At 40.1% G+C, this 21,483-nt stretch overlaps 1 long non-coding RNA gene across 1 annotated transcript in view; it reads right to left on the reverse strand.

Moving 5' to 3' along the window:
• Nucleotides 1-14,160, reverse strand: part of LOC139082311 (uncharacterized) — a 59,172-nt gene extending 45,012 nt beyond the window's left edge. Inside the window, exons 1-2 of the long non-coding RNA XR_011538193.1 lie at nt 13,223-14,160; nt 12,103-12,222 (exon numbers count right to left, since the gene is read on the reverse strand). This is a non-coding gene — a long non-coding RNA (uncharacterized lncRNA). The remainder of the gene's footprint in view (nt 1-12,102; nt 12,223-13,222) is intronic.
• Between the last annotated feature and the right edge of the window lie 7,323 nt (nt 14,161-21,483).

Raw genomic sequence — 21,483 nt, forward strand, 5'->3', positions numbered from 1 at the left:
CTCTGGGGGTTGATCCAGTCTGCAGCCATTATTTTAAAAGCAAACAATGACGATTGTTTTATTTCTGGATCTTTATTTCTGAATTTTAAATACTAAAAAAATCGCACCGTATTATGGTAGTTATGGGAGAAAAGAGAGGAGAGAATCACCCTTAATCTTACAGCCTAAAATAGCCATTACTATTTATAAATATTTTGCTCTTTTACTTTTTGGTGTTTTTAGCTCTTGTTCTTATTTTGAAAATAATGTGGTTAGGAATGAATTCAACCATTTGGGTTTTACTGAGGAGGGATTTCAAACCAGTTTAAGTGTGAAGTCTCACAATATTTCCTGTCATGATGGTAAATGATTTGACCATTATTAGATGCCAGACTGTGGTGGAGGCGACACAGAGACCATTATAAGGTAGATGGAATCATCTTTACCCCAGTCAATGTCTAACTTCAATTAAACTAACAAATCAGAAAGTGAAAATTATGAGGAAAGGAAGCCCTATACACACTGAATAGGGGGAGAGTGTGTGTCATAGTCAGCCATTTCAAGAGGATCCAAAGGAAGACAAAAAGATTTTCCAGGGTAGAAATGGTTTGAAAATAAACACCAGAGCAGACAGGAGAAAGACGACTTGACAAGCTCACCCATGAGATGTGCACAAGATATATTATTCATGCATAATGTAAATACTTCATTTTTTCCATGCTGGTACACTTGTCTGCGTGCCTTTTTCTGTAACTGTGTGTGTCACATGTCATCCATCTTAGATGGTTAGTTCTTAAGGCAGCGATGTCCAACCTTCTGAGAACTGAAAATTCCTATTGTTTGTTATACGACAACTGCCCTACCCTGACCTCTCCCCCGACCAAAAACATAGGAAGGAGGGTTGGAGAGCTTGAAATCACGTGAACCTTGATTTTACATAAATTAGAACTATTCTGATTTAGAGGAACTTTACAATTCCAGCTGGAATAGCCAAAGATTTCTCCCTACCTTCTTCCCATTACATGTTATAAAACCCTGCGTTGCAAGCTATTGTCTCAGGGGAAAAGCTGTATCTAACAAAATCTTTCTTTCCAAATGTTACACAGAAAAGGAGTCTAATCACATTATAGTAGCTGTGGGGGAAAACATCACCCTTAATCTCATGACCTAAAATAATGAATATTTTTTTTGACAATGGAAAGAGCAAAATACTCCTTTGCATGTTTTAGCTTTCATTCTTACATTATTTTTAACATTATACATGAAAGATATTATTATAAGCCCATTGTTTTAAAGAAATTAACAATACACGAGGCCAGCCCTGTGGCTGAGTGGTTAAGGTCGCGCACTCCGCTTTGGTGGCCCAGGCTTTCACTGGTTTGAGTCCTGGGGGCAGACATGGCACCGCTCACCAGGCCAGGCTGAGGTGGCATCCCACATAGCAGAACCAGAGGCACTCACAACTAGAATATACAAATATGTACTGGGGGGCTTCGGGGAGAAGAAGAAGAAGAAAAAAGGAGATTGGCAACAGATGTTAGCTCAGGTGCCAATCTTTAAAATAAGAAAAGAAATTAACAACACAGAAGTGCCTAGAGAGTAATAAATGAAAGTCCTCATCATTCCCCTCCTCATTCCCATTGTTCCCATTCCCAGAGGTCAGAACCGTTAACATTTCCGTATGTGTTAGTCTCAGATTTATTCTATGGACTTATATATAGTCATGTGTTTGAATATAATATATAGCTTGTTTTTTTAAATAAAATTTGTTCATACTGTATACATTATCTAGCAACTCAATTTTTTTTAACTTAATATATTTTAGAAATTTTCCCATGCTGGCACATCATTCTTTTGATTGGCTACATAATACTCCATCACACTAAAATTAAAACTTAATTTAAACACAACCCTATTGTTTGTTAGGTATTTAGGTTGTTTCTACTTTTTGCTTTAAAATGAATACTCCTACAAGCAACTGTACATTGCACATACATTTTTGTTCACACGCTCTATAGAACAGATACCTGGAATTGAAAGTAGTGGGCCAGGGAATATTTTAAATTACAGCAAATACTGCCACATCATCTTCCAAAGTTAATATCTATTTTTTATATTATGTTACTTAAAATTGCGCATCCTGCCTTTTTCATGGTTGCACAATATTGGGCATATAGATAAAGAATACTTTATTTAACCATTTCTCTGTTATTACATTTTAAGTGGCTTCTAGTTTTCCACCAATATGAAAAAATGCTATGTTGAAAGTCTCTGGGAATACAAGTTTCCAATGTTTTAGACAATGATTTCTTAGCATCGTTTATCATTCATGCATACTTTTGAATTTCTTTCCAGTTTTACTGTAGTATTCTCAGTTGCATTTTAATTTGTCCTATTCATTAAACTTAATAGGCAAATCTAGGGAGCTAATATTTTTTCTATACATATGTTTTCTAGAATTTCTTCTTTGGCACATTATGACTATGGGATCTTTTGCCCACTTATTAATAATAAGAACTCCTCAATAAAACTGTTAACTTTATACTTTGCCATATTTTCTGTTTTTTAAAAAAAGTGTTTCTAGGTTGCTTTTTTCATTTCTATTTTGCCTATGTCCTTTTTCATTGTTACAGTAAAATGATAATTAACATTTTGGGATATTTACTCTATGCTGGCCATACTTAACATTTTTCTGATAAGGATACTAAGGATTTTATCAAATAAAATCTATAAGTCTATTCCTATCATTTCTTCTCTCACTTCAAAGCAGGGAAAATCAATATCTTTTTCAGGGTTTTAACAAACATCCAATTCTACTTCCCTCTACCTTTAAATATTGTCTTTCTAAACTCTCTGGATTTATCTTGGTCTAAAACATTAAGCATCACATAGATTTTTTTTGTCCCTGAATTACTAGCTCCTTTTCAAGTCGCCTGTCACAACAGTATATAGATAGGACCAAAATAAATGCAAGGACATGATGGTGATGGGAAGAACGAGAAAGGAAGATCATATAGCTGTGCTCATAATAAGTCCAAAAGAGAGAACAGAAAATGACAAGTCAATGTAGAAACAGAGGCTGGAGAAATTTGTCTACATACTTGACATAAATTATGTCTTAATTACTCCACTTCTCTTACTTAGCATTAATATTACTCTACTCGTATTTATGATTTTTGAAGCAGTGTGGTTAGAAAATCATGTAATTTAAAAGTCACTAGCTAGCTCTCCTGAGGAACCAGTTTTTCCAAACCAACTGTAAGTTCTTTGGGAACACAGTGTGGGCTTCTGCTTCTTTTAAATACCCTACGTGGCCCAGAACTCAATCCATGGCTAGCTGTTAAGCCTCCAGTGAATACTGCTTAATAAGTGTAATGCAACATTTCATTGACTCTTTCCACAAAAATTTCTGGAGCCTACAATGTGGCAGACGCTGCTGTAGATACTGGGATGTCAGTAGCCACAAACCAGGAGTCATCTCAGCCCTCATGAAATATGCATTCTTGCGGAAGAAATTGTGCTCCTCCAATAAATTGTAATTACTAACTACAAGTACCCTGAAGGAAAAACACAAGGTGGGCTGGAAGAGGTGCCAAAGAAGACTTCCCTGAAGAAATGACATTTGAAATGAGATCCAAAGCATAAGAAAGACTTGACTATGGGAACGGGGAGACAGGGTGAGCAGATAGAGGGAAGAGTTTACACAAAAGCCTGATGCACTCTAGAAGTACATCTTTCAAATGATCCTCACACTGCCTCCAAAGAAAGTCAGGAAAAAACAATGGAGGACGTGTAGGAGGCACAGGCAGTGGGAAGAAATAATGATACAACTCAACAATACCATAGGAATTAGCTGAAAAGGAAAGAGTTTAATTTATTACTAGTTGTTCTCTCCAAAAGATACCAAATACCTGGCTTATCTGTGCTCTTACTCTCAAGAGGCTGCCCCAGCCCCTGTCTTTGGTAATTTCAGACTCTCTGGAATCATAGGCTACCTGTATGGCTTTCCAATGATTAGCATACCTTATGGTCCCCAAGATGCCTGCTAGCAACATGAGTGTGCGTAATGCAATGTCTTAGGTTCAGAAATAAAGAGAACATTGACAGAGTTGTAGAGAGATAAAACCCTTTCCCATATTTTCTCAACCCCTTGTCCATTCGGCAATTCTTCCTCTGTCATCATGACAACACATATCCAAAGCAAATACAGTATTTTTGGTTTTTATACAGAAAAGAGGGGAAGAGCGAGCTAAGAAAATGTTATCTTCACCCCGCATGGAGGACTTTTGCCTCCAAAGGGGATGCTCATATCCCTATCATTGTCGAACAGGCTCTGGGCATCATATGACACATGGCACCTACTCAGTAGTGCTGCAAAAGTCTCAGGTGGATTTAGGAGCTCCTGATAAGCTGGCACCCTAGACTCCAAGTCTTCTTCCCAAAGTCCAATATCAGCCAACAAAAGAATGTGAATTATCTATTATATATTTATCACCAGGTGGCTTTCTTTATGGATAAGAAAATAGAGGCTATTAGAGAGAACTTACAGCATCAACCAGGGACAAAAACAGAGAAGGAAATACAGGCCACAGAAGGCTGAAGCCACATCTCTGCTCCATTCAAATATTCTCCTTTTCAGACCTACCCTCCATAGTGGTTGGGGTGAGGGATGGCTATTTTCATTGTATTAAAATACCAATTGCTTTGGTTTGTCAAAGTCTAAAATGAAATGATCTTTCAACATTTCTGATGTATGTAACACTTAGGTTGCATCTCTTGTTGTGAAAATCAAGGCAACTTTCCCGTGCCCTTTTTTCAGCTGGAATGAAAGCCTTTTTTTCAGTGGAAAGATGGATGGAAATCCCTTCTCACGGAGGCAGTGTACCATCAGGCAGGCGCGCTCTCATTGGAAAGGCATCTTTAGTCCCCAGCAGGGTGTTCAGTGTCAGAGGCTCCAGGCTTGATCAACATCCTACACATTTTCTTGACAGATGGATGTCTTTGGCACCTCAGCTAGTAAACAACAGCACCATGCCCATGATAACATACCCCTCATCTCTCCTGCCAAGCTATAAGAAAGAGGCTCCTTTTGCTTTAAAAAAAAAAAATATATGCAAACATTGTTACCTATTTTTAATTCTTTGTTGTTCTAAAATAGACCCTAAAGAGACCTCTCAAGTTTTTGATTCTTAATGTATTTGCTTCAAACATGGTGTAGAAAATATACATAAAAGACTCAAAATCCATTAAGAAGGAAGCAGCATTGTTTCAGATTTGCAGGTTGTTCTGATGATCACTGAGTAGAGGTGGTGCCTACCCTTCGCCAGGCTGGGAAGCAGCAGCCACAGAATACCAGCGTCTCTGCCTCCAAGACGCTCAGGGATCCCACATCAAGATTCTCACCTGGAGAAGCGCCTATCAGAATTACTGGAGGAAATTTTTCAAACCACTCATATGCTCCCCCAGATAAGCCAGATGTGCTCCTCTCCCCGGTTCAGAACCACAGAGGTGGGCAGTGTGGTTTAGTAGTAAAAGCCAGCATGGTCTGAATAACAACTGATGCCACTCATTATCTGTGTGATTTCAGACAAATTAATAGTCAGTCTTTGCCTCAGTTCCTCATCTGTAAAATGGGACATGCTATCTCATGGGATTTTTATGAGATCAAATTAGATGTACAGCATACCTGATACATCATAAGTACCCCACAAATGTTATTTCTATCTCTATCTATCCCAGAAAATACGAAAGCCTGGCTGTCAGACAGAACTGACTGCCTGTTCTTGTTAGTACACTGAGTTAGCATCATCATTTTCTTAAAATCTCATGTCATTTGACACAACAAATATATCTATTTCTACTTATACAAGTCAGATTTATTCTTTTTTTTTTTTTTTTTGGTAAGAAGAAATAGGCAGTGAAAAAGAGAGAGAAAGGGAGAGATTGAGGGTGAAGAAAAGCAGGAAGATTAATAGAATTAAATTACCTTGGGCTAAGTTGTGTTAAGTCTTTCCAGATATTTGTATCCACTCCACTTAATTGTTAACACTCCTGTGAGAGATAGGTCTCATTATCCCTGGTTTACAGATGAAGAAACCAAGACTTGGAGAGGTTAAGTGACTGACCCAGTTAAGAGCTGGAGCATATCAGAACTCAATCCTCTTCCTTCTCTGTCCTCTCAGCACCTTCTGCACCAGGGCACACAGTACCCTCTTCCCCACTTAATTCTTCCCTTCACTATTGGTGGTTGTTGTTCGTTTGTTTCCCACCTGCATTCAACTGGCATCAACAATCTATTTCCTAAAACAACCTGAAAAACATTTGCATTACTTGGAGGAAAAATACGTGTGAGCCAAAAGCAAGGCTTCACCAGTGCCCAAAAGATAATGAATAGTACAATTCTGTTATTACTAATATTATCACTAAGGAGTCAGGGGACTGAGGGTACGGAGAGTTAAAGGAAATAAATCAACAATGTAGCAAGCGTTGTTTTGCCTGTCAACTATTAATAAGGTATATGGAAATCCACCCTAATAAAGTTGTTTTCCTTGAGCGGACTATTGATGTGATCCAAATATTGAAAATCAATGTTACACATGTCTATAATTTCAAAATATTTGATTCTCTAGCTCATTAGCACATTTAGTACAAGATGTTTGCCAGAATGATTGATCACGTGTAATACACATGAATATATAAAATTATAGTAAAAAATAAGCCTTTAGACTGACTGACCAATTTACTTTTGGGGGGTTCTTGAAATATTTTTGTCATAATCTCTGAGAAAAAGCCTATAGCAAAAAACGATCTGTCCTTTGACATGTAAATACCCTTCGCTTTAAAAAGAATTTCAAGAAGCTTCTAGAATAAGTCTGTGGCAACAGAGAAGGGGCAGAGAAAATTTCAGGGGCAGGGAATTTCATGGACCAGGTTCACATGTCACCGAGGAACCCAGAAAATGCCTGGAAGCTCAGTTCCTGATTTCTCAATCCAATTTCTGGTTGGGCATGTTACATAGAAGAGGCACCATCCTGAGGGAAGGACTCCCACCCCACCACCACACGCCAGGCCTCTTGAGCATGTCTAATTAGCCAGAGTAGAGAAAATGGGGAAATGCTTGAAAGAATAAAACCCAATCACCAAAAGCTATTAGTTTCCCACATTAGACAGCTCTAAGAATTATTTCTTATCAGTACCATAGCAAGTGACATAAATAATTCACACATGTTCCCCTTGCCCAGTATTCATCCAGCCAAACAAGTAGATGAAGGAAAGCCTAACACTGCAATGGGGCATGGACCCCCCCCCCCACCTTCAGCCTCATCTCCCTGGAGGATTACAGGCTTATTACTAAGTGTGCTAAATACTGGGATGGGAACAACCTAAAATGTATGGACACAGGACATTGAGATACAATATTTGAACCACAGAAAAACCATATTCAAATAAAATTATGGCATAAAAATGGAATTCCATATTCCAAATCAGTCTAATTAGTTTCATCATAACCTCATTCAAACTGTCCCCTGCCTAAAATGTCCTTGAGAGGGTCTCTATGTATGGAAATCCCATTCACTCACATCAAAGTCAAGTGAAAATGTCACTTTCTCCACAAAGTCTTTCTTTACCATCTGGCACCATTTCTTTGCCATTTAATGAATGTATTCACTTATTAAACAAGTAAATACTGAGTTTCTACTGTGTTTTGAAGTGATCAATTACTCCTATAGGCTCCAATTTGTTACTGACTCATTCCACAAACATTTAATTCGCAACTATCATGTATAGTCACTGTGGTAAATGTACGAGGTACAAATATAAATTGCATTCCATGACCTCAAGGTTTTAAATTTTAAGAGGATCAAGTGGATTCTTAATTCTTAATTATACTATAATGAGCTGAATGAATTTAGAGAGACATACAGGTTTCCCCTACTATCCGAAAGTAGGGCATTACTATAAACCTTCGTAAGCCAAAATGGCATAGAGCAAAGAAGTAATTAGGATGAATTTATATGGGAAAAAATTTTGAGCATTCCCAGACCAAAAAATAACCTACCAGATCAGACCAAGTAACACGTGAAACCTAAAATAACACTAATATATATTGAAATCAAGAATGATATGATAAATACACAGCCTATAGAAAGTAGAAATAATGTATGTACAGTGTAGTTTCACTTACCAGCATTGGGAAGACAGTGAGCACACTGGAAGGTTGAGAAGCGGTGTTGGTGATGATGGTGTGTTAGGCTGAGTTGTCAGAGGTTGGGATGGTGGGGGTACAGGAGGTTGGGATGGTGGGGGTACAGGAGACTGGGATGTAGGAGAGAGAGGAAGAGGTCAACTATTAACATCTCATCACCATCTGAATACATCTGGGCAAGCAGGTCACTAATGTCTACACCGTCTTCTATGTCTGCCTGCCTTGATGTCAAAGGTTGAAGTTCCCTGTCAGCCATGGCTGATGTGGCTGATGTGGCTGATGTGGCTGATGTGGCAGGCTTGAAATATGACTGTATGCTTGACTGCTTAGCCTCTATAAGGCTTGCTGCAAAACAAACACTGAATGCTATTTTCAATTTTCATCTTTTTTCGTAAAAGGGAAAATCCTCTTTGGATTTCTTTCAGGTTGCAAAAGTAGTTACTTATGTAGGTCTTTCATTAAAGTGAAGTGGTGCAAAGCAAACTTTCGAATAGCAGGGAAACCCATATGGGTTTCCAGAGGATACTATGTGACTCAAAGGTGGGGCACTAATTTGGCCTCAAGAGGTGGGGTCTCGGGACTCTTATTTAACTTATAGGCTGCCTCATTTTGAGTTTGCACAGTAATTCAAGCCACTAGTTCTGTTTTTATATATGGTTTCATACTTCCCAACTATTGTGAGCCAAAACATGTCATTAATCTCTACAGGTTCCCTTAAGTATCTTGAATAATATTTGACACAAAGTACCCCAAAATTATTGCTGGTAGATTAGTTAGTTTGTATATCTAGTAACTAGAAGTAAGTTTCTGGAATTTTTGAAGCCAGAAGTTGCAAACTAATGAGACTTCAGGCCCAACTACAAGAGCGTTTTGCTTGTTCCCATATTTAATGCACAAAGTTTTAAATTTTTAAAGCCACAATCGTTAGTTGAGATTTGATATATTTCATATAAAAATCCAGATTTATGCACTACCTTGGAAAATCAGACAACCTGGTAGAATTTGTACAAATTCTTTCACAGCAACACATGACTAAAGTTGAGCAAGAGCTATCATGTCAGCTCGTACTCATTCATTGACTAAGTTCGCCATCTCTACCTAGCCAACTTTACTCATTTGCATTACCTGCATGTCCTCTCTGTATAGAGTTTGCAATCTGTTTTAATCATTAAGATCGTAAAAAAGCATTTATCATCTCCAAATTCCCATGTGCTCCTGGTTGAACAGATAATTTGCATTCTGCAAGGCCTCCACCCTTTACCTCGAATTTGAAGGCACTGGGATGGGCTTTACCATTATTTACGGGAGAATAGGAGAGAGGAATCATGGCTTGTAAAGACAGGGGGTGTATAGTGAGGGTACTCATGATTTAGGAAGAAGAAATTGTGTCTTATTTTATTCTCTGAGAACTATGCTTGGAGGGGGTAGGGGGTGGAACATGCCTAATCTAGTTAGCAGCTGCTATTACACTAAATGCATGACTTCATCTTGGGGTTCAAATATTTTGTAGAATTTGCTGAGCTTTCTCATGGGAGGAAAACAAATTACATTAACCTGGCCTTTCCTTATTAATGAAAAAGGGTATTAATAAACAATACTCATCTTTCAATCCTCAAAGAATCATGTTACCCATTAAACTACAATAACAAGAGGATGTTTCCCTAATAAAGTCATAGATAACTAATTCATCATCATCCACCACAAAAATACTTATCTGTTTGGATAACTGAAAGGAAAATAAACTGGCAGCTGTGAGATCTGGGAAGATACTCTTTTCTCTGGGCCTCAAGTTCTTCATCCATTAAATGAAGAGGGTTGGATGATCTCTGAGGTTCCTTTCAGCTCTAAGACTCTTCTGATCTTTGCAAGGCATTGTGTTAGATGCTACAGATTTAAAGAAATATAGATATTTCCCTATCCCTCAGGAGTTTTTTAGGGAAAGAAGATTCATAGAGAAAAAAAATAAATAGCATTATAAGCTGGAGGTACTCTACACCCAATGAGAGAACCAGCAAGAAGCATAGAATTTCAAAGGAAGAGGCAATTTCTGGGAACGATGAAGAGAAGGTCCACAAAGGACCTGGGATTTGGGTTGGGCATTGAAATAGGGCTGTATATCAACAAGCACGAACGGGAGGAGGCTCACAGGCAGACCTTCTGTCAGGGAGAATCAGGTATGGATCTCTTCCTTGCTGTGACTGTCGCCTGGGAAGAGACAATGCTTCTTATGAAAGTCCTGCTCTCTTTTCAATTCCCTCACATCCATTTCCCACATGCTGATCTTTCTAAAAGATAAGACCATCTGATTTACCTGTTTAAACCCTCAATGACTTTTACCTACAGGATACAGTCCAAACTCCCAAAAATGGTACAGGAGAGCTTCTGGGATCAGACTCCTGTAAAGGCCTCCAGCCCCATGTCTTGCACCTCCTTCCTCGTTCTCACATTCCAGTGACATATAAACACCAAAGTCGTCAAAGGGATCATACACGTTTGCTGAATAAAACCAGCATAAATTCACTTGTTGAAGCTGCCCCCACCCCTTCAAATGCCTCCCTCCTCTACCCTTTTCATCTGGCTAATTTCCACTTCACTTGGTTAATTTCCACTCATTCATTAAGGCTCAGCTCACCCCTTCTTGATTCCCAAACCCTTCAGTTACTGTTTATAATTACTTGCTCAGTGTCTGTTTTCTCCACTAGATAAAGACAGGCAATAAATCTATCCTATTTGCCCCTGTATCTCCAGCACCTATTAAAATGCCTAGCACACAGCTGTCTCTCAAGAAATATTTGTTTAATGAATGAGTTAGGAAATAGCAAAAGGGGACAGCAGTGCAAAGAGCACAAATGGTACTCAGCCTCAGAGTTCAGAATAAATGTGAGCATCTTCCACTGTTTTTACCTAACTTTAAAGAGTACATTGGCGTAAGGCAATTATATATGCCTCTTTTGATAGTCTGAGACACAGAAGTCAGGCACAATCTCACAGAGCATGCCCACTCTCCCACAGTACTAGAGTTGCAGGGTTTGGGCATTTGAACAAGAATGCCTTTAGGTTCAGACTTCACTATAAAGCCAAGCGTGTTGCTATGGAAAAACAAGAGCCACTTCTGCTCCCACCACATACAACTTGAATCTCTCATTGTGATATTTTTAGCTATAATGGAAAATTAGGGTTAGACAAATAACTCATAATTATGGAAGGGGGACTGACAATGAGCTAAGAATTCAGTATTTTAAATGCCAACACATCTTTTCTCCTACATAAATCGTTGTCAATTCTGTTTTTAAAGGAAAATGAGAGCACATTCCAGATGATGGCCACTTGTAGAGAGAATGCAGAAGGCCTTAAATATTTTAGACTGGCTGGCTTAAAATGTTTTTGACTTTTGTTTGCTCCTTCCCTTCGTGGAATTGGAATATCGACTTAAAATTCCCTTTAATGCCAAACAGCTGCTACTTTGCTTTGTTTCAATTAAAATTGAATGTAGCTGCCCCAGACGCCTTGCCCATGGGGCGCCGCATAAGATGTCACTGAACATCATCACCAAGCCCTGGAAAATGGTGTTATGCATGTATATTAATGAGCCATGGGGTGTTCAGGGAGGAGGAATGGGATGAGGGGGCATTCTGACATTCACTATACTACAGCACCAATGTAAAGTTTTTGGCACATTAAACTCTCACTTACGTGACTTGGAATCAAATATTTAGAGTTAACATATCTTAGAAATCATCTGGTCAGATCCTCTTTCATGATTAGAAAACTGGGGCCCAGAGAATCTTAGTGATTTATCAAAGTCACATATCTGATCTGTGTCAAGGCCTCACCCATCTCCTTTGACAATGCACCCAGCACTCAGTATCATGAAAGCACTTTTTTCAACACTTCGACTTCTATTCAGTTGTCACTACCTTAGCATGTAGTCAACATCCAGTGGAATCCCACTTGCTCGCTCGCTCTCCCTTTCTCTGCATTGTTTTTTCCCCTTGGCAAGAAATTCCACTTTGATCTTGGTGACTGTTCTTTATATCCTGAAAAACAGGCAGAAGCAACCACAATGGTAATTTTAACTTATATGAATAATTTGGTCAGTTCTGTACCAGCCACACAGGGAAATAATCTCAATGAGCTTCAAAAGAAATTTTAACATTATGCATAGTGTCAGCTGAGAAAACGTAGTTATGAAATATCTTTTACATCTCTTTCTGCCTTTTTCAACCTCCATTTCTCTATGAAACCCAGTAGGCATCTTGTTCTTGACAAAAGTATAATATTTGGGTAGATAAAATTTAGAGGCATTCCTATGTAAATTCCAGTCCACAGTAATAGAATATATGTAATAATTAGAGTAGGCTAGCTGTTGTAACAAATAGGCCCCAAAATGTATAATGGCTCTAATATAACAGAAAATTATCTCTTACTCACTTAATAGTACTAGACAATAATAAATTAGTGTTTCTTCTTCTTCTAAGCATGGCCTAAGTATTGTCCCCTGTGATGTCTCTCAATATCTCAAGGTTAAATACATACATAACAACTTTGAACTAATATTATTTATACTCTCTTTCTTCCATGGTTATGAGGTTAAAAATCAGAGACACATTGCTTCATTCAAGCCAACTAAGGACTTCTAAGATTAAAGATGTAGTTAATGCCATAAGTTAATAAATAAGAAATCCAGCCAATAAGCCACGTATTATGTGGTGAACATTACAGCCCATCATGGCAAATCACTAGTTTGGTTGATATTTTTCCACTAAAAATACATATCCACATATATACAATCAGGTTTTTAATCAAACTTTCCAATTAGTTCAGCTTTAAAACTAAACATATTCAATTAGTCATTGAAACATCCTATTTGATTGGATTGACCATTTCCTTAGAAGATTCCATTTGCCAAGCACAAGCATCTGCTCTTCATCAGACACTGACATTCGGAACATGCTATTCCCTTCCCTGTTACCTCTCCCATTTTGCAGATTGGAAGTCAAAGGCTGAAAGATTAATAACTGGTTCAAGGTCAGTTACCGGGTTGAGAGCAAACCTGGGTCCACCTGATTCCACAGCCCCGTGGTTTCCACTGTGGTGCACTGCTTCCCAGTCAGTTCTTTCAATGCTTAGACGAGCTGCATGTAGATTCCTCCTGAGTATTGAGAGATTCTGAAAATGAACTCAAAGGAGTTTTTGCCCAGACTTAGAGTGAATAGCACTGTCGTGACCGGACAGGGCACATGACCTCCCTCTATGCCCACCCACCACTTAGCAACAAGGGGAAGGACTAAGGCACAGGGGGAAATCTCACTTGAAGTGTTTCTCCTAAAAGTCCTCTTTTTCATCCAGTTTTAGGACTTTCCAGCCTCTGCTTTGGGGAAATGCAGAGTGGAAAGGCAGGATCAAGCCTACTCAGAAATACAAGCCGGGGTATTATCCTAGCAATTCCCTAAAGCAACTGTAAACATCGTTTGCCTAAGCCTTAAGTGCTGCTGCCTGGCAGTGTACAATGCAAAGTTCAAAGGTTTTCTCATTTCCATAATGGGATATAAGCCTTGGCTGCTGGCTGTGGAATAATGAAGACAATTCTTGTGGGTTGTTCCTTCAATCTGTGCTTATTTAGGTTAAAGAAGTTTGTTGTGTAGGTGTTTTCTTTCTCTTTCTTTCTTTTTTACTTTCTCTGCAAAACCTCTCCTTTCTACGATCAGTTCAAAGACAAGATCCTTCATAAAGGGTAGAAGATTAGAAATTGAATTTTTCCCCCATAAAACATCTTATCCTTTAACTTTTCATGGTCAATAAATAGCGTATTAACTTTAGTATTTCCATATTTGCCAATAATGAGAGACTGCTTAGCCTGACAAAGGCAGATTTAATTAAAACATACACACACAACAAATGTGTTCACAATATTGCAAAAAATTGGCAGGAAACAAATGAGAACATATTGAAAAAATAGAACATCTCCCGCCTGATAACTTCAGCTACAACTGTGATAAACACACAAAACAAAATAAAATAAGGGTTTTTCACTAGCGCATTTTTAGGGTTAACTTTTGAACATACATGAACTTCCTCTGCGCAACATGCTCCTGTACACTCGGACTCAAAGCCAAAAACATATAAACCATTGAATTTTTTAAATTATTCATACTGCACACTCATTCCAGAGATGCACATTCCAAAAGTGGTAATTCCTCCACTTTGGGAACACTGACCTAAAGAGAGAAACTGGGGTATTCGATTGCATTGTTCTTTGTGCTTTGGAATATTTGCAGCCACTGCCAGCTCCTAAGTCCCTCCTACGCTAACAGCAAGGACCGGGTCCAGAAACTGTTCTGAGTCTACAATGAAAAAAGGAACTTGAGCACTTATCTAACAGGACTTCTCCTAGTAATCCCAGAGTTGAGGGTTTGCGGGTGGGGACAGTGGAAGGAGAGAAGGGAGAGAGAGGGTAGATGCAGTCTGCCCTTCAGCCCCGCTCTTTCTAACTTCTTGCAAAATGATTGGGAAGCATTGCAGTGACCCCACCTTCCTGAGCACCTTCCACGAGACCCACTCAGGTTCACCCGACTCAATGGAGATACACAGAATCCTTATTGAACGGTCAAGGAACTCTCAAAGGAGCAAGATGGTCTGGGAGGAACAGACCCTCTTTCCTTTATTTTAGCTTCACCTCTGTTTTGTAACCCTAGGAAGGCTTACAGTCTCTGACCTCTACAAAAAGACTACGGTTCATGGATGTTCACCATCTCTTAAACTCTTTATCCTCTCAAGTAATCCCTCCCTTCATCAAGCCAGACTTGAGACCTTGCTCCCTCCCTTGGAAAATTTCACTGCCCCTCTGGAAAAAGGAGAACTCTTGGTAGCTTCTTGTGTGGCTTAAACACTAGGGTCCTCAGGCTTTAGCTAGGTGTTTAACGAGGTGCCCAGGTGCAAACTCAGAAAGAGAGGGGGAAGGGAAGAGGGGAGATCTAGTGCCACAAGGAAAAGCAAAAATAGTCACTCCAATTACATTTCTCCACCCTATCAGGGAGGGCTGGAACTGCTTTTCTCATTAGTTTATGAAACGAGCAGTGCCAAGGTAAGCACTAATTTTTCCCTGAAGTCAATCAAATCTAATCACTTATGAAGAAAATACATCCCTCCTACAAACATGACTTGGGATGCCACCCTTTGTGAAACAAGCATCCTGGTATTTCAGGACTAGATATTTTTGGCTCTTTCCTGAGCCAAGCTTTCCTTACAGGAGCCACCATAGTAATTGAGATGAGCTCTCTGTTTGCAATCCAGAAGGAATGGTATCAATTCCAGTAAGATCCTTTTTGATGAGGAAAACTGCAAATGAGAAGCAGGCTCCGAGGAGCAGAATTTGCTTGCCCTTGGAGAGACATTTGCATTTGTGAAGGAAATCTCCATGCCTCCCCCTCTGCACCAGGAAGAAGGGAGATGATCTTGTCTCTAGAAACTCTTAATGGGGAAGGCAAGAACTTGGGTTGGTTGCTGTCTGGCAATCTCATGTAACTGATTTAGGGTGGTGGCTTCTGACCTTTACTTAATCCAATTTGATTCTTGTCTAAAAGTCATGGGATCACCCAATGACCAGACCCCCCGCCTGCACTGATACCATTTTAACTTTTTTTCATGTTCTTTCCTTTGTCTTGTAAAGAGATGACTCACATACCCATGCCTTATAAAATTAGCCCTGACCCTCAACTCAGGGCAGCAGCGGCTCCTCCTGCCCGTGGGCCCTGTCCCCACGCAGCGGCCTGACTGCCCACGGGTCCTGTCCCCATGCTATTCCACACTATTCTCTAAATAAAAGAGCACTACTGCCAGATCTTGAGAGTCCAAGAAATCTTTCTTTCGACTCCTCGGCTCACCGACCCCACATCACTTTTTAATTCCAAATCCTCCTCACCAGTGCCATAGACATGAGAGGTGGCATTTTGTCCTGCCACTGATGCAAAATGTCCTGCTTGATGATGCACATGAAAGATGAAGAGGAAAGGGACTGTCTTCAAGCACTTTACAGTCTACTACAATTATATCAGTTATCTATTGATGTGTAATAAGTTTCTCCAAAATGTAGTGGCATTAGAAAACAAATATGTACTGTATTGCCACTTCTTTGGGTCCAGATCTGGGTACAGCTTAGCTGTGCACCTCTGCCTCAAGGTCTTTAATGAGGTGGCAGTCAAGCTGTCAGCTGCAGCTGTGGTCTCATCTGAAAGCTCAACTGAAAGGAATCCACTTCCATCCTCACTCATATGGACCTTGATCCCTTGCCACATGGACCTCTCTACATGCCAGCTTGCTTCCTCCAGAACAAGAAATCCAGAAAAGAGTGAAAGAGGGTGTTTAAAATAGAATCAAAATCTTTTCATTAGCTACTATCAGAAGTGGCATTCCATCATTTCTGCCATATTCTATTCATTAGAATAGAATCAATAAATATAAAAGAATGAATACTAGGAGGTGGAAATAAATTGGGGGCCATCTTAGAGGCTGCCTACCACAAAGACACTGAGACAAGCACAAAAACAACTAGGTAAATTATCTTAAGTGATAAGTACAAGTTTTAAGGAGGGAGAAATCACTTGTTAGAAAAATGGCATCACAAAAGAGATAGAGATAACATTTAAGCTGCGCATTAACAAATGGGCAGTGTTATAATAAGTGGAGGTAATTGGAGGGTGTTTTAAGATAAAATTAAGGCATGAGCAGAGGTAGTGAAGCAAGAACATGTGGAATGCTCAAGAACAACACCTTGGTTTGACTAACGTGCGGATCTAAGGAGATGAGCAGTGGACTTGGCTTGTTAATTCTGTTTTTATAGGTATAAGATTAGCTCCTTGCAACTAAAAAGCAACACAATGTAAAAGAAAGATGGACTTGGGTCCATGAAACCTGAGTTTAAATTCCACTCCTCGATTTAACTTCCTGTGTGACCTTAAGCACATTGTACAAATTCTCCCTACCTGAGAAATTATGAAATCTTGCCTTGCAGGCTAGATGTGAAGAATTAAATGCTTGGGACACATCTAGCACAGCCCTTGGAACACGGTGGAAATCCAATAGTCAGGTCCCTCTTAAAGGAAAAAGTTGTCTTTCATTTTCTGTATCCCTTCTAGTATCCCACACACAACAAGGCCTCAAAAAACATTTATAAAAAGAATGAATGAATAGATAAATAAACAGAGAGAGAGATAAATAAATGCAGGGACACATTAATGAAGAAATCCACCTCTCAGCCAAATGGTGAGTTTCATCATTAGAGTGTTATTCTTCAGACATCCTTTCCCTGCTGGAGTAACAATGCATATTTTATCTACTTGACCAAGAAGGAGTGGGGATTGATTACATAAATGAGAGACCTTCAGATGAGTGACCTGTACATATTAGTGTTATTATTTGTTAAGAGTAGCTGTTACTGAAAGATGGCAGTAGTAATTAACTAGGCTCCTAAGGCAACTCTCTTTTATTTATATATCAATAACCTCACTTCAGACTTCAGGTAGATTACAAAAACAAAAATGATACTTCAAGACTGCTCAAAAGATAAATAAATCAGAACTAAGGCACAAACAAGTGTCAATAATAGCAAGTAGAAATAGTGCACAGAAATGCAGGCCAAGGGTCCTGCGTTATTAGGACGGCATTGAAATGTCTTGAGCTGTACATCTTTACCCCTTCTCCCTCCTCCTCCGCTTTCATCATCCTTTGTCTCTTCTCTCCTTCCATTTTCTGACTTTTCTCCCTCTTCTACTTCTCATCTACCCATTATTTCTTCTTTCTTAAACCCCTCCTCTTCCTCGTAAAAATCTATTGCTTCTATTCTGCTTTTTCTCAGCCTAATCTTATCCTTGCCATCAGCACAAGGGACAAAAAGTCATTTTTCTCAAATCAATGAAAGACAGTAAGGATATTGGCTAACCTGGATTGCAAGTTTACTGCATAGCCAGGCTAAATCAGGTATGTTACCTGCTATGCTTATTGCCTCCCAATAAGAGAACTGGGAATGCCAGAGCCTGTGTATTTAGGATACTCTGCTAAAATATCCTGCAATCTCCTGATTCCTGGGACCACTCTGGATGAGGAAATGTATGAGACTTTGTCTTGTCCCCAGGAAAAGTCCACTTTGTCAAAGTAGACAGGAACCCTGTAAAAATAATCTGAGGCACTGAGAGTTATTTGAAGCAGGAGGCACAACTATCCATAATTAACAAGCTTTTATAAATTGTCTTGAGTCTCAGGAAAGAGGGATTCAGATCATCAATCACGAGAATTTTGCACTGGCACCACCACTCCAAGAGTATTCCTTCAAATATACATGGTTATAAACAGAGGAGATGTGTGGGCATATCAGCTGCTCACCAAAACCCTTTGTCTCTTCTCACTGGGTACCACTGGACTACACTGCCCAGCTTCCACTGCAAACATTACTTTTGAGTGACTGAGCTCAACTGAATGTGGGAGGAGGTAATATATGCCATTTTCAGGTCCAATTCTTCAAAGCTTCCCTCACGCACTGACACTCTCCCCTTTCTTGCTGACTGTGATGTTAACCCATAGAGTGACAGTGAAAGCCACACACTGAAGATGGCAGAGACACAGAAGTCCTGGTCCCTCAATGACTGCTGCTGACCAGGGACACTGCCTTGGACTATTATGTAAGCAAGAGATAAATGTCTTTTGTATATGACATTTATACGACCCAGTATATCTTTTGGAGTTCTATTTATTACAGCACCTGGTGCTATCCTAACACACACAGGAATTTAACCGCAAATCCCCATCAAACCCTTTTCCTTTCCAAAATCACCCCCTTCTCCCACAGAGCTCCACTTTCCCCACCTTTAACACTGGCACAGCCCTCCCACTCCAACCAGTGCCCTCCCTCTCCCCATTCGCACCCCAGGCGTCTCTCCTGAATCACTGCCCTGAGAAACGGAGGGGGAAGGCACTTGTGAGCCTGGGCCTCTTTCGCCCTCTGGTGGTCATATTCCGCACCGGCCTGAAAGTATACCATCCTGGAAGCCCTACAGCCTCCATACAGTACTTGTATCCCTTATTTCAGGGCCCCTTACTGCCCCAAAAGAAGACCAGAAGGGAATATGATCCATGTTGCAGAGTACAGACAGACCAGGAAACACTGTGACATGCTCCTGCCCTCCAGTGTTCTCCATCCTTTTCCCATACCCTTTCCTACATATTTTCCTCCTTCTTACTCTTTCTTCCTGTCTTAATTACTGCAGTTTTCACATACTTCTGTCTATTCCTTGGGCCTACCCCTGAGGTTTCTATCAGTGTTGTTTAAAGACACAAATTCAGCTTCATGTATAAGTAGAGTGAGCCACTGCCTAAGGTGTGATTTCAGGGGTTCTGGGGAAAACACACCCCAGTTCTGCATTCCTCTACCCCAAAAAATTTCTCCCAAACTGTCTATGATGATGAACATTGCTTTAATTTATTCAATAAAGATATACTGATTATCTACATGTGACAGGCACAGTCCTAGGAGCTGGGGATAGAGCAATGAACAAAACAAAAATATGAGACAAATATTTTATTCCACAATTAGGGCTCCCTTTAAATGCAAATATTGCTGAGAAGTAGCACATAGATTTACATAAACACTGAATTATTCATGCATGTCATCAGATTTCTCTGTGAACATCAAGCATCACTAGGCAGAGACAGGGAACTATTTAAGGAACAGTGGCCCCTTTCTGGTTCTCCTATGAACAAATCACAAAAGCTATTATGACAACATAATTTTGCAGAACGAACACACACTTTGCAGTTATATAGACATGGATTTAAATTTTGGCTCCATTCCTTGCAAGCTGTGTGTTCTTGAGCCAGATAATTAACCTCTCTGAATCTCTGTGCTTTCATCTGCAGAAATAGAGAAATCGATCCCAATTTACCGTGACTGTGGTGCGAGATCACATGTGGAAGCCACAGAGTAAGATCTGGCACAGAATGGACTTCACAAATGTTAGCTTCCTTTCCGTGCCCAAAGTAGCCTGGTTTACAGCCAGAGACCAGTGAGCTAGGGTGACTCTAATGACACTGGCACATAATGGCAGAAATTGCTTTAATGAGGGATCCAGACTTTGATTTCACATTGAGAGGTGTTTCCACAATTAGCAAAATTGCTGCCCCAAGTTTGCAGCCTGACCACACCTCCTTTGGCGAGCACAGCCCGCCCTGGCCAAGGACAGGAGGTGAGGCTCTCTCAGAGCCCTGGAAGCTGTTCAGGGTGGTGGCCTTTTCTGGAATGGGCTGGAACAAAGGCCTGCCAGAGAGTGTGTGAGCGGGAAAGGTTGTCAAACCTCAGGGAATCCAGGGAGGGAAAGAAGAAAAACATCTACCTAGTGTCATTCTCTCCCTTTGATGTCATTCTGTGTCATTTTATTTACTGCCTCTGGGGAATCAATTAAAACCGCGCTAATTTATGGGTCTTAATGAACAAGGTATTATGCAAACTGTTTGCAAGCATGGCAGGCTTCTTGAACAGAGAACACTCAAAAGCACAATTGCCTGATGTGACATTCTGTTGTGTCCTCCTTTCCAGATTCCAAAATGGCACAGGAATGAATGCGAATACACCAGTGTGTGTGTGTGTGTGTGTGTGCGCGCGCGTGCAAGTGTAGGATGCATATTGCATAGAGTCTACACCTCCCCGCCGCCTGCTTCTCTCCTCTCTAAGAACCCAGGGCAAAATATCTACTGAAAAACAACAATTATCTTTATAATCCACATATTGCTTTGCTGTTCATAATCACTTCTTGGACTAACCTACGAACCTATTCCTTCATTGTCCATTCACATAATAAACATTTTGAAATCCCTAATACTAGACAAACACCATCCCAGGCTCTGGAAATGTCAAGGTGAATAAAACATAGTCACCTGCTTCCAAATTCACAGGCTAGCTGAGGAGGCAGAGTCCTAAACAATTAACTAGAGTGCCTTATTGTACCACAGAGGGCAGATACTCACTTGGGGAAGTGAGGGGTACTGTAAAGTCAGGATGAACTTCCCTGGATCGTTGGGAGAAAAAGTCTCCCCCCTCATCTGTGCTGATCAGACTGTGGTTTCCTCAGAGCCTGGGTCTTGGGTCCAGCACAGTGTGACTCTAGGAGCTGTGAGCTCTCCTTTTCCAAATTCCATTTCTTGCCTGGACAGAGACCCCTGGCAGAATCTGTGCACGAGCCCTTTCTATCACGGACTCCTCTGACCTGAAACTAAGGAGTTGTCCCTGACTGATGTGCTTGATGCCAGTAGAC

The sequence above is a fragment of the Equus przewalskii genome, chromosome 3, assembly GCF_037783145.1.
Source record: "Equus przewalskii isolate Varuska chromosome 3, EquPr2, whole genome shotgun sequence".
Taxonomy (NCBI): domain Eukaryota; kingdom Metazoa; phylum Chordata; class Mammalia; order Perissodactyla; family Equidae; genus Equus; species Equus przewalskii.